We start from the raw sequence: 17,361 nt of genomic DNA, 5'->3' as shown, positions 1-17,361 counted from the left end.
CTCAGAACTGGAGATTCAGTCATAGGAAATAAATCTGGCCACGTTCAACTGATGCACTCGGTCTTATGCATTCTCAACAAACTTAGTACTTCGAATTCAAGGACTCAGGTGTGAACTTGTCTTCAGGTGGCAGAAAATCAACTCGGGTAGGAGATAACTCAGGCAGCAGCAAAAAAATGAGTGGGTTCTCAAGACACCCGTCCAGCTACCATGTTCACGTCTGCCATCGAAATTGAAATTGCAACAAACCAAAATAGAATATAACAGGGACCAGACAAATATTCAAGACTTTCAGATGCCTGAAAACCTAGAGCAAATGTAGAAATTTCTTATAACATATAACAGAAACTCTGCCGATATCAATCTTTCACACAAATCTAATGTTTATTCAGCCAAGCTATAAAGCGTAACAGCCTTATATATCTGATCAAATTCTCCAACAATTCAACAGTCGTGTTAGGTCTTCCATAAACCAGAGTACATACAATTTTAGGTTCATGCGGTAGAGAGAATAGATAACATAAACACACGATATCTTGATTGATATTTATCATAATTCCTCATCATGCAGTCAATGAAATTTGAAGCTTCGTCGCTCACAAATGTCTGCAAACATTAATTCTCACCAAAGCATTCCATCATTAAGTTATATTGTATCATTAATCCAGCTAACTCAAAGGCGTAACAAACACTTAGCAATATATCCCTATAACACTTTGTTAGAACACATAATTAGTCCACATGCTCTGTTTATGGTCACTCCCAACACATTAGATCTCTGCTACATGAAATTGCTCCAGAATTATGTTTGCTCTCAGAACCATGACATGCCTTCACTCTTCTTGTGTCCTTGCAGCTTGCAGTAGAGGTATGCAGATCTGGATACCAGTCCAAGACTTGATCATAGACATTCAATTAATACTCCAAATGATGGAGCTGCCACTTCTATGCTTGTTAAGAATACAAGTGGAATTCCTCAGAGAATGAACTTAGGGACAATGTCCGTTCGTGCAGTTGTTACGAATGTGGTGGCTCAATTCATTAAGAAATTTGAACGCATATCCAATTCCGCGGTGAGAAGGTAGCAAGAGGCTAAGAAAACGATAAAATATTACAGTCCGAGATGCAAGTATAATGGCAAACACAACATGATTAGTCTTGACTACAGTATATTAGAAAGCAAAGAAGGTACGAAGAACTGTGTTGCAGATTCTTTCGAAAATGGCAGAATTAGAAGATGTTCCGGCAATTGTTTGCGACAATGGATCGGGCATAGTGAAGGAATTGTGTTGGATTCTGGAGACGGAGTGACACATATTGTCCCAATCTATGAAGGCTACGCTCTTCCACATGCCATTTACAGGCTGGACTTGGTAGGCAGGGATCTGACAGATGCAATGACCAAGCTGTTGATGGAGAGAGGCTACTCATTCACAACCTCTGCAGAGCAAGAAATTGTGAGAGACATCAAAGAGAAGCTGGCATATGTTGCCATGGAATTGGAAGAGGAAATGCTCACTGCAAGCGAGTGTTCCATTTTGGAGAGATCCTACGAGCTCCCAGATGGGCAAGTAATCACAATTGGAGAAGAAAGATTCAGGTGTCCCGAGGTGCTATTCAACCCAAGCATCATTGGGATGGAAGATCCCGGCATTCATGAATCCATTTACAGCTCTATTAGAAATTGTGACGTTGACATCAGAAGGGATTTGTATGGAAACGTAGTCCTGAGCGGAGGCACAACCATGTTCCCTGGCTTTGCCGACCATCTTGCCAAGGAACTCACCGCTCTACGTCCCAACTCAGCTGTTAAGATCAAAGTGGTTGCCCCTCCAGAGAGAAAGTACAGTGTATGGAGCATTGCTACCAGGTGAGGGATAGCAAAACGCGGCGTATGGGAACCCAACAGTCCAGTAAGACAATCCAATCTTCAATGCTTTTCGAAGTAATTGGAGAGGTCGGTTCGTAGACTAGATTCGACTATGGAAATTCGTTGGGACAAGCTGCAAACGGTTCAATGGAGCAGAGCTGTGGCAATAATTAATGTCAGCAAATTGATAGAGCTCGCAGGTCTCATAAATAGAATATGGAAGACAGACGTCTCGGAACGGCTTGGACAGATGCGTTATATGGCAGAGGCAGCATGTCAGGAGCACTGGAAAAGAATATGGCAGAGGGCTTTTAACGTACAGCGCTGGAAAAGAATATGGCAGAGGGCCAGGACTGCTCACATCAGAAGAATGGCAGCGCTGATAAAGGTAACAATTTCTATTTTAAGAAATGCTCAGAAAAGTATAATCAAGAGGAGAGCATTGGTTTACAAAGGCCACAGAAACATGTGGCTCACACTGGAGCAGGGCAGGAGATCGCCCGCTCTGATACCATGTTAAACACACATGGACAGCAAGAGAGATATTAAAGATAAAACATGCAATACAATTTTTATTAACAAATCATATACATTTATAGTACATTGTTTGACCGTTGGGTTTCACATCCCAAGGTCTCTTGGACTACTTTTGTCCATTTTACTTCCACACTAACCCATTTAGGATTAGGTGTCCAACAAGTCCCACCAAAAGTCAGGGAAATGCTCTGACCCTTTATGACTTGAAGAATTTTTAGTACTAGAACATACTTGTGTATGGGGAAATTAATAAGTATAGGGATGAAATGAATGAGGGGAAGTAAATTAAATCAACTTGCAAACCTTTGTTTTTGCTTCCATAATTGATCATACATATTGAAATATGTGTCTAAGCATGATGCATGTGTTTTGATCCAATCAACTTTACACCTCAGTAACCTTTCTTCTACTTACCCATTTACTTACCCTAACATTTTTTCTTCATTTTATTTGGGTGCATTTAGGCTAGCAGACCCTTATCATTCATTTTTCTTTTGAAAAGTAAACTATCTAAATCTAACCTTATATCTTCCAAGGTCTTAGATTAAACTGATGAGCTCCTTTTATTTTCTCTACCTATCTAATGATCTACCAAGATTAAGCTGTTTGGTTAGATTTTATTCTCTAACTATAAACATAAAATTCAAAGCATGAAATAGTCAAGATTAAGCATTTTGACTACCATGGGTTGTGGAATGTATGACAATTTGCACACAACCATTATTATGCATAAAAGTAACTAGGAGTGACATTTAGACTTGCACACTTTCATGGTCTCTTTTTGTTTTTCGGGTTCATATATTTTCATTTTTTGACCTTCTCTTATTATTTTTGTCCTTTGATATTTCTTTTAGGACATACTCTCTATACATTTTTTAATTTTTAATATGGAAAACATTTGCCAAAAGAAAATGTATGTACAATATTAGAAGGCTTAACCTTAGTCATTCAAAATTATGACTCCTATTAGTAGAGGAACCTAACAGGCTCAAAACAAAACTCATTCTTATTGCCAAAATAGAAAATTACATCAATAAAACTTTCACAAGTCTGAAGCTCGAAAATACTTAGAGTTTTAAAAAAAAATTAGAATCTTAATGAGGCTCAAGGCCTTTGTACTTATACAACTAAATTCCCCAATTACTTCCTTAAAATTAGGGAGGCTCAGCTCCCAAACTTGAGATAAACTAGCTCTTTTTCTCTCACTTGCTCGACTTCCTTCTAATCCTCATGGCTTGGTTCATTGCACTCCGAGTTGGCTTGATCGATGGAGGAATATTCCAATGGGGGAGAGTTAAATGGGGAGTATTTACCTCCTACAATCCCTCTCCATTGTCCCATTCGAGTTTAAACCTTAGAATTTGCCAAAATTCCTTGATTTTCTCCTTCAATCCTGCATTCAATGCATATTAGTCCACTAGGCATAATATCCAACTCTAACTCATCTCATAAACAAAATATAATAAAAAGCATGTAATAAGTTGTGATAAATTTGGTTTGACTAAGCTAGGAGGTGAATGAAGGCCCATATAATTACCCAATGAGGAGGCTCATCAATCTACAATAAAGTAATTCAGGAAATTTATGTGCAATTGGTTAAAGACCTTTACTGGTCGTAGGGAACATCCACGAAACAATCGACAATCTCCAATCAACGTGGTATGGAAAACATAAACCCAATCTATTACTCACAAACAAGTGTAACAAGATATTCTTAAAGTTTACATGTATCAGCGCACACCCAAAACACAGAGTGGTCATTACATTTTATAATGCTTCTCTATATAATAGTACGAGAGTTTCAAGCCTATATATTTTTATTCCAATCCTACTAAATCAAACTATATTTCCAAATAATTGATTTTCTATTTGGAAAATAAAATCGATAAGACTTCAAGAAAACTCGGTCTTTGTCTTGACGATAATCTTGCAATTGACTTTGATGTTGACCGTGTTTTCATGTGCTCTTCATGAAGGATTGTCTCGAGAGAATAGGAAAGGATCCATGAGGGAATCATTCCTCATCCATCCATATCTTCCTTGGCTGAGCTGGAGTATTTGAACCCTGTTAACAAAGGCGATAGCTGTGGAATTGTGGATTAGCTGTAGAAACATGCCATTTCCGTAGCCAAATGCATACTTTAACAAAACAATAAGGTATATAGAGAAATATGAAGAAGAATACATTTAAATTCTTACCTTTAACAAAACCTTGTGTCTATTACATTATTTAGGTAATACATATAGGGAAAAAGGAAGTAGTATAAGCAAAAAGGGTGTCAAGGTAAGATAGTCCTTGGACTCTACATTCCCCCACGTTGGAGGTTTGGTATGTCCTCATACAATCCATCATTTTCATTCTCTTGTTCCTTATGATTATCACCTTCAGGATTCACTTTTTTCCTTCTTTCTGACAACCACTAGCATCCTTGGTTTTCTCATGAGGATTTTGTATTTTAGGTTGATAATTTCTCTCTGCAGTGCCCTATTATCTTTCTTCAGATTTTTGTTATTTTTATACCACAAACTCAAATGAAGGATAAGGTTCTCTCCTTTTGCAATTTGAATCCCATTTTGTGCTTTCAATGTCTGATTTTCATTCTTGAGATATTTCTTCAATGTCTCCAACTCAAAAATTTATTTTTGTAAAACATTAGATGTTGAAGGTTCTTGTAGCTGATTGAACCGATTGCTTCCTTCTCTAGGACTTTGGATTGATTCTTTAGTTGTTGCTTCCTTTCTTTATAATGAGTCTATGTAGTCATAAATCTCTTGTTGAACATGGTCAACACCTGGACTATGCACTGGACTTTTCAGAGGTGAACTACAAGGTGGTGATGACACTCTTGGTGATAGTTTTGGTGATGCTTCCTGGGAATCTTTAGGGTTTTCAATTGGTTAATTATCCTCAAGATCAGTATATTTCATAGTTCCTAAGACTTCTTGTTCCATTGTGTTTAACCTAGTACTCCTCCTTAGTCCCGTGGTCTGTAATCTTTTTGCTTTCATTCTTTTGGCTTTTAGCTTTTCCTCCTAAGGAAGGGTCTTGGTTTGTGGTAAATCTTCTATTCTTTTGCTAGCTTTCTTCCTTCTAAGATTTCCCTTTTTCATTTTCTAGAAAATATCAACTATGTGCAGTTCATCTTCTAATAATTCTTGTTGAGACTGGGGTTCTTTTATTATTTCCACTATTCTCTTCTTTCCCTTGATGGTTCTACTACTGTTGGGCTGTTCAAGAGCTTTTTATTCAAAATGGTTTCTTACCAAGAAATTTTCCCAGTCATCCCCTACACTTTGAAAGTGGAATTCAACCAAGATCTTTACCAATCCATGATGATACATGGTACTCTCTACGAATTGAATTTTGTTTTGAACATTCATGGACATTTTCTTAAGACTATGCAAGAGGAAATAAGGAAGATTCATCTGGTGTTCCTCTAGAAAATGCATCATTATCCTAATGTGGTAGAAATATATGTATCCAAACCGACCCTCACAACTAATAAATTTTTGAAGTACAAGAAGTAAATTCCTTCATTTACTCTTAAGGGTTGTACTAGGAATACCTTTCTTGAAGATAATGATATCCATGTTTGGATTTTTTAGGAAGACCCTCCAATCTTCTCCATTAATTCCCCTGGTTTTTAACCATTTCTCTCCGCTTCTGGGAAATTCAGTAGCTTCTGTGATTAGAGACTCTATTATAGTGAACTTAATGTCTCTTATCTCAACCTCTGTTCCATCAAACAAGCATGCAAAACTCTTAGTCACTTCCCTCTGGAAACCCCTGAATTTCTCTATGAATTGTAACCATTGTTTCTTCTGCAACAACTCCCTGGTCTGAGGATATCCTTCTAAGAATTTCTTTCCTGCTGGCTCAGTTCGGAAAGTAACACCCATTATGAAGGATGCTTTGTCTCAAGGATTTCTTATTTCAACAGGAAAAATGGTGTTGGTAGGGTTTCGGTTAGTGGCGAAGAGATAGAAAGGTTATATGAATTTGGAGAAATGGGAGAACTTAAGAATTATAATGGAGGCTGTGGGAATGAATTTGATGATTGGAGTGCATTCAAAATAATGATTTGGTGATTTATTTCAGCCCATTCAGAATAAGGACAAGATATAGGTTTTAAGTGGTGACCTATGATGATTTTGACAAGAGACCTTCACCCTTAGTTGCAATGATATCATTTTATTTTTGGCAATGCTATGTCCTCTTAGTTCATATATGCAATATATTAATCCTCATTGTTAAATTAAAGTATCACATACCTTTGATTAACTTTTCCAACCTTAATTGTTCTTTGATATCTCCTGCAGGTACTTTGCACTGTCAATTATCCTTCAATTTGAATCACCAAGTGTCCCTGTCAAGTGGCTTCAAAAATTTATTAGGGCAGCAAAACCTTGTCCTAGCTGTGGAAACTTGTTCTTGGTGTGGAAAGTTGTTGATTCTATAGCTAAAAAGAAAAAAACTTTATGAAAGGAACTTTACTTTTGAAAATAAAATTTAAGGTGCTAACAGGGGTTGGTTTTCACCTCAAATTTTTTGTATAAACATGCCAATAACATGTTGGTTTTCATGTTCATACCTTTTATTCTTATTCTTATTATTATTATTATTATTATTATGTTTTAAATAAATTGAGTAAAATTTATAAGGTGGAAAAGAAGGAGAAATATTTTCAACCATCTTCAATTTTGAATCATCTTGGAAAATTTTTACAAATTCTTCTTCTGTCAATGGCTTCTGATAAAGTCTGAGTCGATGTCCATTTACTAAAAGAGGAATTTTCTCTTCATCAATAGTCCTTATTCTAACTAGACCATTGTCAAAGACATTTTGAACTTCATAAGGTCCAAGCTAGTGGGTTTGGAATTTTCCTTGAAATTTTTTGAACTTCAAATCAAAGAGTAATGCCCAATCTCCTGGATGAAATTTTCTTTCCTTAATGTACTTATCATGCCATCTGGATCTCTGTTGTTGAACTAGGCTACTCCTCTGGAGGGCTTCTTGTCTTATTTCATCAAGCTCATTAATTTGTTTCATCCTTTTCTTATGTGCTTCTGATAGGTCAAGATCTAGCTAGACTACTGTTTTATAAGTCTGGGCCTGCAACTCTATTGGAATTAAGATTTGCTTCCCATACACAAGTTCATAGGGAGTATGTCCTGTAGTACTTCTCCATGTAGCTCTATAGGTCTGTTGGGTTGTGTTATATTCTTTCCAGGACTAGCCCACGTAGTTAACCAGGGGGTTAGAAGGGGGGCAAAGCCCCCCCTTCGTTGCGCCGATTTCGTAGCGGGGGGGATCACAGGGGGTTTGAGGGGTGCAGTTAACCCCACTCTATGGGGTCTGGGGCATCGCCACGAAATTTTTTTTTTTTGGACCCTATATTAGGTTGGGTGGACCTACCTATGGTTTTGTGCATGATTTTTCGCATATATTTTTGAACGCGATGGTTTTCAGTCCATGGTTTTGGATGCGATGGTTTTCGGTCCATGGTATTAGATGCTTCAACATGTATAAACATGTATTGTAACATTGAAAGGAACATAATGAAAAATAAAGCTAGTAGTCCCGGTTTTGGGATCCATGGGAAATCTCTGTGTCTATATGTTTTATGTGTTATGCACTCAAATTGTTTATTTTCTGTGTTTTAGAATTCATATGCAGGTAATTTCTATACGGGGTTAAAACCTAGCTTTGGTATCAGAGTTGTTTTGGCTTTAAGGGGACGACTTTGTTGCTGAGGGATTTCGCTCGGGCCTGTGGTAGACCTTGTTCAGTGGGAGATCTGTGGGATCGATTCTGGTGGTGAAAGAAGATGGCGAGCAGTGGAAAGATAGAGATCGAGAAATTTAATGGTCAGAGTTTTGAGTTATGGAAACTCAAGATGGAGGATCTGTTGGTGGATAAAGATCAATGGATCATGGTAGATCCGGGTACTAAACCAATGGGAGTGTCCGATGAAGAATAGAAGAAGTTAGATCAGAAGGCAAAGAGCACAATATGATTGTGTGTCTTAGATCCATTATTGTTGAATGTATCAGGGGAAGCTATGACTAAGGCTTTGTGGGACAAGTTAGGGACTTTGTACCAATCTAACTCTCTGGTAAATAAACTATTCCTGCTGAAAATAGCTATATAACCTGAGGATGAAAGATGGAGACTCAATGACAGAGCATCTGAACGCATTTAAAATTGTGGTAAGTTAGTTATTATCTGTTGCTATTAAAATTTCGGATGAAGATAAGTGCATCAGTTTGTTGTGTTCTCTACTAGATTCGTGGGATAGTCTGGTTATTGTAATAGGTAGCAGTTGTATTTTGTGGGATAGTCTGGTTATTGCAATAGGTAGCAATACAACTGCCTTACAGTTTGATGAAATAGTCTCATCCTTGCTGACGGAGGAGATGAGACGGAAAAATATGGAGAGCCAGAATGGTGATGCCTTGTCTGTATGAGGATAGTCCCAGAACAGAAACAAAAATAAGTCATCTAGTGGGAGATCTAAATCTAGAGGTAGATGTAAATCTCTTGGAAAACCTACAAAGGCGGTGTGCTAGAAATGCAGAAAGGAAGGGTGCTACAAAAGGGAATGTAAATCTAAAGCTCTTGACAAAGGAAAGGGATCTCATGATGCTCCTTTTGCAGAGGCGAAAATCACCTCAAATGAAGGTGGGGATGTGTACTTGGCTCCTTTAAGTACACATGTAGATCATGAGGCATGGTTGATTGACTCATGTGCATCCTTTCACTTCAATCCGCATTGAGAGTGGTTCTGCGAGTATGAGAAATATGATGGTGGTGATGTCTTCTTTGGGGATGACAGGAAGGCTAGAATCATTGGTCATGGAAAAGTAAAGTTGAAGTTGCAAGGTGGAAGGGTTAGAACACTTTCGGGTGTTCTGCATATTCCTGCATTGGCTAGAAATTTGATTTTTGTAAGCAAGCTGGACGATGCAGGTGTAAAAACAGTGTTCGAGAAGGGTACCTGCAAGATGGTTTGGGGAGCACTGGTATTGATGCAGGGAGTTCAGATTGGAACTGTATACAAGCTACAAGGTAGCACTATTGTTGATGGGTGCAACAGTTCTGTGGTTTCTGAAAGTAGAGTAGAAAATCTAGTGGTCTCTGGAGAGAAGACCATGTTGTGGTATCAAAGTCTTGGACATATTGGAGAGAAGGGCCTTCGAATACTTCATGGTAAAGGTATGAGTAATAGCTCTCTGGATTTTGATTTCTATGAAAATTGTGTATATGGGAAGCAGAATCAGGTGAGTTTCCCCTCTGGTGGTAAGAGAGCGAAACATATATTAGAACTTGTGCACAATGATGTGTTTGGGCCTATGAAGGTTCCATCACTGGGTAAGTCTGTGTACTATGTATCATTTATAGATGACTTCTCAAGGAATACATGGATATATTTCCTTAAGAAGAAATCTAAAGTCTTGGACAAGTTTAAAGAATTTAAGGCTCTGGTGGAAAACCAGACAGAGAAGAAGGTAAAGGTGTTGAGGATAGATAACAGTGGAGAGTTTTGCAGTGAGGAATTTGAAGAATTCTGTAAGAAGTGTGGTATAGCACGACAGAAGACTACTCCATATACACCTCAGAAAAATGGAGTTGCAGAAAGAATGAACAAGACATTGATGGAAAGGGCAAGAAGCATTCTCAGTGGTGTCGAGTTAGGACAATAATTCTGGGTAGAGGCGATGGAGACTACATGTTACCTAGTCAACAAATCACCTTCATCAGCATTAGAAGATAAGACTCCACAAGAGGTATGGACTGGTAAGAAACCTTCTCTTTCACATTTGAGGGTATTTGGATGTGATTCATATATACATGTTCCAAAGGAGAAAATAAGCAAGTTCGATAGTAAATTGGAAAAGTGCATCCTTATTGGGTATAAGGATGGTTTAAAGGGTTACATTCTTTGGAACACAGTAACAAGGAAGGTTGTGTATAGCCTAGATGTGGTGTTCAGAGATGTGAAAGATGTTATTAAACATGATGTCCAACCAAAGGAACCTGAGAAGATAGAGTTTGAGATAATGGAGGAAGAATCAGACTCTACAGCAGAGGAGGAATCAGAAGATGAAGAGACACAAACTCCGGGTGTGAGAAGATCAATTCAAGAAAGAATGCAACCAGAATGGTATAGTCCATCTAATTTCTGTTCAAATTTTTCTTTATCTAATACTGATGATGATCCCAAAACTGTGAAGGAAGCAGTAGATTCAGAGGATGGAAAACTCTGGAAAGAGGCGATGGTTGACGAAATGGCATCTTTGCACAAAAATGAGGATTGGGATCTCGTGGAGTTGCTGGCTAGAAGGAAACCCATTGCCAACAAATGGGTGTTCAAGAAGAAGACAAATGTAGAAGGAAAGGTGGAGAAATACAAAGCTTGGTTGGTAGCAAAAGTGATCTGGATTTAAATAGGAACACAAAAAAATACAGAGATAACCATATACACAAAGATGTAGTGGAAATAATACTTCATTTCATTAATGGAAAATAGTGAAATATGCTTACAACCAGAAATGGAAATAAACCAGCTAGGGCGATGGTAGCTTATCTCTGAGAAGAGATGTGGTGGCTACATGCCTCTGAATTGTGTTATAATGAGGCTCGAAGGCCTATTTATTGTTGAGAAACGATGGAAAACCCTTTACATCCTGAAACCTAACACTAGAAGATGAAACGCCAAATTGTGGGACCTGTTTGGGTAAATTGGTACATCAATTTCCCGGGCTCGTAACTTTGGCATACGATCTCCGTTTGACGCGTACAATAGCTCGTTAGAAAGATCCATCCGAGAACTACCACTTTGGTAAGGGAAACATTGGTCCACGGAACCATTTTGCCCCCAGATTTCCAAAAAATCTTCGTTTAGGGCCTAAAAATAGCTCCGGAAGTTCAGGACCCGAAAAACTGCTAAAAATAGTAAACTGTGCTACAATTTAGGAAACTGAAAAGACTGAAAGAGACAGTTATGGGGGTCCAAATGGGATAGGTGGGTGGCCACCAACATCCACCTAGATCATTCCTCCCCCCTTAGGAAGTAATGGTCCCCATTGCATTGAGTTCCTCCTTGAGATGAGGAAGCTTCTACTGAGCTGGGTCTTTGGTGAGCTGTTCTACAATCTCTGATGTGTCCATAAATGGTGGAAAGCATGGTCGCCAACGGTCCACATTGAGCACTCAATGGAAGCGAATGAATGGAGGAATGTTGTGCTTCAAAGCATTGTTTCCTATAGCCTTGTTACTGTTTTAAGGACCATGTCGAAGTGGTTTGAGTTTCTGATGGGTTCTGGTAAGGCATTCTCTTTGCAGATGTAACCAAAATTTGTCACCCACCTGAAACGTGTGTGGTACCCCTGTGGGTGAGGAGAATTTTTTCCTATGTCTTTTCATGACTGTATCCCTTTGCTGCTGCTGCTGCATGGAGGAACCCTTCGCGGGGGTCATGGATGTGGTGACAATCTTCCCCTTATTTTTGGAGTGAACCAAACAAATGAATTTCCTGGTCTGGGAGATGAGCTTGCTACCTTTCTTAGCAGTGATCAAAGACGTGGCGGTAGGTGGGGCTACCTCCGGTATCCTGTATAATGAATTATTCAAAGAAATAATGACAGCACAAGGCCTTGACTCATACACAGCATGTCGCCTCCACAAGTATGGTTGGCCTAATAATACATCGCAAACATCCAGAGGTGTAACATCACACAATACCTCGTCTGTGAAGGGCTTGATGCTGTAGGGAAGGCAGCACTGCTGGCGAACTATGAGATCTCATCCTTCATGAAGCCACTCGATATTGTACAGCTGCAGGTATGGTGTAGTCACTAGGCCCAATCGCTTCACAACCTCTACTGAAATGAGGTTCGTTTGGCTGCCACTAGCGACAATGAATTGTAGCGGTGAAACCTTCACCCACATTTGTGAGTGGAAAAGGCGCTCCCCCTCCTCTCGGTCTTCTGGCTCATTCTTCTGGATCTTGGCGGTGGAAACAGTGGCATTGGGTTCCGCATCAATGATCTGCTCCCCTTTGCCATTCCCCTTATCAGGTTCTGGCTCAGGGTCAGAACATGTATCTGATTCGAAAGCCTTCAACTCGGCCACCAGCAACTGCTTGGTCTGACACTCACTTGTGTTATGAGTGGGACTCTTGTGGAACTCACACCACTTTCTTATGTCCTTCTTCAGCTTCGTGGTGTTGTTCTTTTCTTGCGGCTTCGACGAGTTTTCTTGGGTCACCCTGCCTTGGCTTTGTCCTTTGGTCTTCAGATTTGCAGATCCAAAGTCTCGCTTCTTCTGTTTGAACTTTTGCTCGATTTTGACAGCGTATTGGTATGCCGTTCCGAGCGAGGAGATGTTCAAGAACTTCATCTCTTCCTGAATGTATTTGTGTAGGCAGCCATGGTATTTGAGTACCAGATGCAGCTCAGAATCTTTGATACCCAACTATGTGCGAAGGGTATGAAAAATGTTTGTGAACTCTGGCACATCTTGGTCACGTCCCTGCTGCAGTGTGGTCCATTTGATGTATTTGTCCTCATAGCTTTTGACAAGGTAGTACTGCTCCCTGATGGCATCCCGGAAGGAATTCCAAGTGGGTGCGGCTGAAAATAGTGAGCCTGTACTTTCATCCTTCTGCTCGTAGTAGGTTTCCCACCAGTCCTTGATGTGGAGGGCTACTTTGAGAAGAGCGAAAACAATCTTTTCCTGACTCGAAAATTCATGAACAAAAAAGTACCCTTCTAGCAGATTTAACCATTTATCTATGGCATTTGTGTCTACTTGACCCTCGAAGATGGGGATTTCAAAATTAACTTGTACCTTAAAAGGCATGGTGTTTCTAGAGTAGCTGCTGGAAGCTGATGCATCACTTCTGGGTAGCCGCTAAAGGATCTGGGCAAAGTTGTCCATCATCACATTCCTTTGTCGCTCGAGGGCTTCTTCGAGCAAGATTTTGATAGGATCTCCTATCCCCTCGTCTTTCTTCTCATCTGCCATGGGAGGCCGTCGAGATTTGCGAGGCTGGTCTTGCAAAGGTTTGACTAGTTCAAGCCCTAGCTCCTTATATCCCGACCTCATTGGGGACATGCAAAGAAAAACAGAGAAAAAGCAGACCGCTCTGATACCACTGATCCGGATTTAAACAGGAACACAACAAAATACAGAGATAACCATATACACAAAGATGCAGCGGAAATAATACTTCATTTCATTATTGGAAAATAGTGAAATATGCTTACAACCAGAAAGGGAAATAAACCAGCTAGGGCGATGGTAGCTTATCTTTGAGAAGAGATGTGGTGGCTACATGCCTCTGAATTATGTTACAATGAGGCTCGAATGCCTATTTATTGTTGAGAAACAATGGAAAACCCTTCACATCCCAAAACCTAACCCTAGAAGAGGAAACACCAAATTGTGGGCCTCGTTTGGGTAAATTGTTACATTAATTTCCCGGGGTTGTAACTTTGGCATACGATCTCCGTTTGACGCATACAATAGCTCGTTAGAAAGATCCATCCGAGAACTACCACTTTGGGATGTTGCCCCTATATTTCCAAAAAAACGTCGTTTAGGGCCTTAAAACGGCTCCGGAAGTTCATGACCCGAAAAACTGCTAAAAAAAGTAAATTGTGCTACAATTTAGGAAACTAAAAAGACTGAAAGAGACAGTTGTGGGGGTCCAAATGGGATAGGTGGGTGGCCACCAACATCCACCTGGATCAAAAAGGTTATTCCCAGGTGCCAGGAATTGATTTTGGTGATATTTTTTCTCCTGTTGCCAAGGTAACTTCTATTAGATTACTTTTATCTGTTGCTGCTACTTTCGATTTTGAGGTAGAATAGATGGATGTGAATACATCATTTCTTCATAGGGATCTGGAAGAGGATATCTACATGAAGCAACCTGAAGGTTTTGCTATGAAGGGTAAGAAAGAAATGGTATGCAAGTTAAAGAAGTCTTTGTATGGGTTAAAATAGTCACCAAGGATGTGGTATTAGAAATTTGATACATGTATATGGGGACTTGGTTTCACCAGAAGCAAAGCAGATCACTGTGTGTATTTTAAATTAATTGGTAACTATGTTATTTATCTAGTCTTGTATGTGGATGATATGTTGCTAGTTGGAAATGACAAAGAAATTATCCAGGATTTGAAGACACAATTGTCCTCCAAATTCGACATGAAAGATCTTGGTGCTGCAAACTATATTTTGGGCATGGAAATTAAAAGAGACTAGGAAAATAGGAAGCTCTAGTTAAAACAGAGGAAGTATGTCGAGACAATAGAGCAGAGGTTTAATATGCAGGATAGTAAACTGGTGAAGGTTCCTATTCCTGTAGGTGTGAGGTTATCTACTGAACAGTGTCCCAAGACATAAGAAGAGGAAGAGGACATGTCCCGTGTTCCATATGTAAGTGCATTCGGTAGCCTGATGTATGCAATGGTCTATACTATACCAGACATTGCACATGTAGTGGGAGTATTGAGCAGGTTTATGTCAAAACTAGGGAAGGAGCACTGGATAGCTGTGAAGCAGGTTTTCAGGCATTTGCATGGCACTAGTGATTATGGTTTGTGCTACCAAGGAAGACCATGATTGGATAGAGTGTTGGATATTCATGGATTTTTTTATGTAGACTGGGCTGGAGATTTGGATCAAATAAGATCTACAAGTGGGTATGTGTTTAACCTATTTGGAGGTGCAATCAGTTGGATGAGTAAGAAACAATCTATAGTGGCACTATCAACTATAGAGGCAGAATACATGGCAACTACTCATGCAAGCAAGGAAGCAGTTTGGTTGCAGAGATTGTGTTCAAGTATGGGGTTAGTACAGGAAGCTATAAGGATAGACTGTGACAACCAAAGTGCAATTTTCTTGGCCAAGAACCCTGCATATCATTCAAAGACAAAGAACATTGATGCTCAGTACCACTTTGTGAGGGATATGATAGAAGACAAAAGGTGTTGCTGGTAAAGGTCGACATTTTGAAGAATATTGCAGATGCATTAACAAAATTTGTGAGCTCTGAGAAGTTCCCTTGGTGTAGAGAAACAATGGGTTTTGTAGGGCTGGATAAATAACTAAGCTCTCTTGTGGCCCCTATGGAAAGAAAACAATAAGTGGGAGAATCTTGGGTTCTGTTATATTCTTTCCACGACTAGCCCACGTAGTTAACCAGGGGGTTAGAAGGGGGGCGGAGCCCCCCCTTCGTTGCACCGATTGTGTAGCAGGGGGGATCACAAGGGGTTTGAGGGGTGTAGGTAACCCTACTCTATATTAGGTTGGGCGGACCTACCCATCGTTTTATGCATTATTTTTCATGCATGGTTTTGAATGTGATGGTTTTCAGTCCATGGTATTGGATGATTCGGCATGTATAAATATGTATTGTAACATTGAAAGGAACATAATGAAAAATCAAGCTGGTAGTCCCGGTTTTGGGATCCAGGGAAAAGTCTCTATGTATATGTGTTTTATGTGTTATGCTCTCACATTGTTTATTTTCTGTGTTTTAGAATTCGTATGTAGGTAATTTCTGTATGGGGTTAAAACCTACACAAAGTTCGACTTCCCATACACAAGTTCATAAGGAGTATGTCGTGTAGTACTTCTCCATGTAGCTCTATAGGCCCACAAAGCTTCTGGAAGCTTTTCTGCCCAGTCCTTCCTATTATCACTCGGATTTTCCCTTAGAAGTTATCAAGAGAAGGGACACTCTGAGGTAACCACAAACGAATCTTTTAAGTATAGATTCTAGCCAATCTACGCTCAGAGAGGGCTCTCTCTTTATGATTTAGCTTTGTTTTAATATGATATTAGGCTAGTTATTAAAGCTTGGTGGGTTTTGATTTTGTTTGGTGGTGGAATTCGAGAGCAGATGTATAGAAGAAGGTATTTCAGGCCATTGGGCTATGGAGTCAACTGAAGGATGGCTTAACTGGATCAAGTTGATTTAACAAAGGAGAAATTTCACAGGGCAAGATAGCCAAACAAAAGACAAATGATAGTTTCAAATGGGTGAAATGGTCTTGAATAGGGAGGAAGGGCAACTAAGAATCCTTCAACAAGGTCCAAGATGAGGGAAAGTGGGTGCTCATCAACAAAAAGCAATTAAGTATTCTTTGTTAAATGGTCACAGTGATAAACTATGAAAGTAAGGAGCAATTAAGAATTCCCTACCTATAATAGCTTGGAAGAAAAAATTAAGAATATAAACGATTTTAAAGACAAAATGTAGTAAAGCTCTTTCTGAAATATAACTTTTTGTTTATCATTCAGATATGAAACACATATGAATATTTATTAAACTAGAAAAACTGTAAAAACACAAGATATAGAATACTTATTTGTTTCTCGTTTGACATAGGTATCCTGTAAAAGTCCTTTGCTTTATTACTTTGTTCTAGCCAGCCATACAAAAGTTGTTCAATAGTACTTCAATTCCAAAAGTAAATTATCTACAGAAATGTCTAAGAATCCACCCCTAATACTTCGAATAAGGAAGTATTTATACAAAATTTACATCAAAATATCTCATAACTAAATGAGATTTATTCTAGGAAAACTAAATATCTTTTTACATGAATATAGAGACAGATGGTCTCAAATATAGAAACAGAAAGTGAACTGATTGTGTTGTCCCTGTTTTCATTGAAGGAGCTGGAGGTATGCTCTACGAATCTGCATCTTGTTGTTGTGCTAGTAATTCTGTGCTGGATATCTGATTTGATCTTTTTAACTGATACTCTTTCACCTGTAACTGATACACTTTACCTGCTTGCCAGCTTTCATCCTTTTTACCAAAATTTACTGTGGTAATTATTTCTATTTACCTCATTGTTTACCATGGTAATTTTATAGGATGTCAGTCATGTTGGTCCACCAATCATCCCTTGGTATTCTTGTTCTGGTC

At 39.1% G+C, this 17,361-nt stretch overlaps 1 pseudogene; it reads left to right on the top strand.

Annotated features, from left to right (window-relative positions):
* The first annotated feature begins 998 nt into the window (after nt 1-998).
* Nucleotides 999-1,874, top strand: LOC149243928 (actin pseudogene; annotated as a pseudogene).
* Nucleotides 1,875-17,361: the final 15,487 nt, after the last annotated feature.

This window comes from Pinus tabuliformis, chromosome 8 (genome assembly GCF_031772625.1).
Source record: "Pinus tabuliformis cultivar Carrire ecotype Pingquan chromosome 8, CPIR1, whole genome shotgun sequence".
Classification (NCBI taxonomy): Eukaryota; Viridiplantae; Streptophyta; class Pinopsida; order Pinales; family Pinaceae; genus Pinus; species Pinus tabuliformis.
Note: the sequence above shows the minus strand (reverse complement) of the source record. Positions and strands in the feature narration are given on the sequence as shown.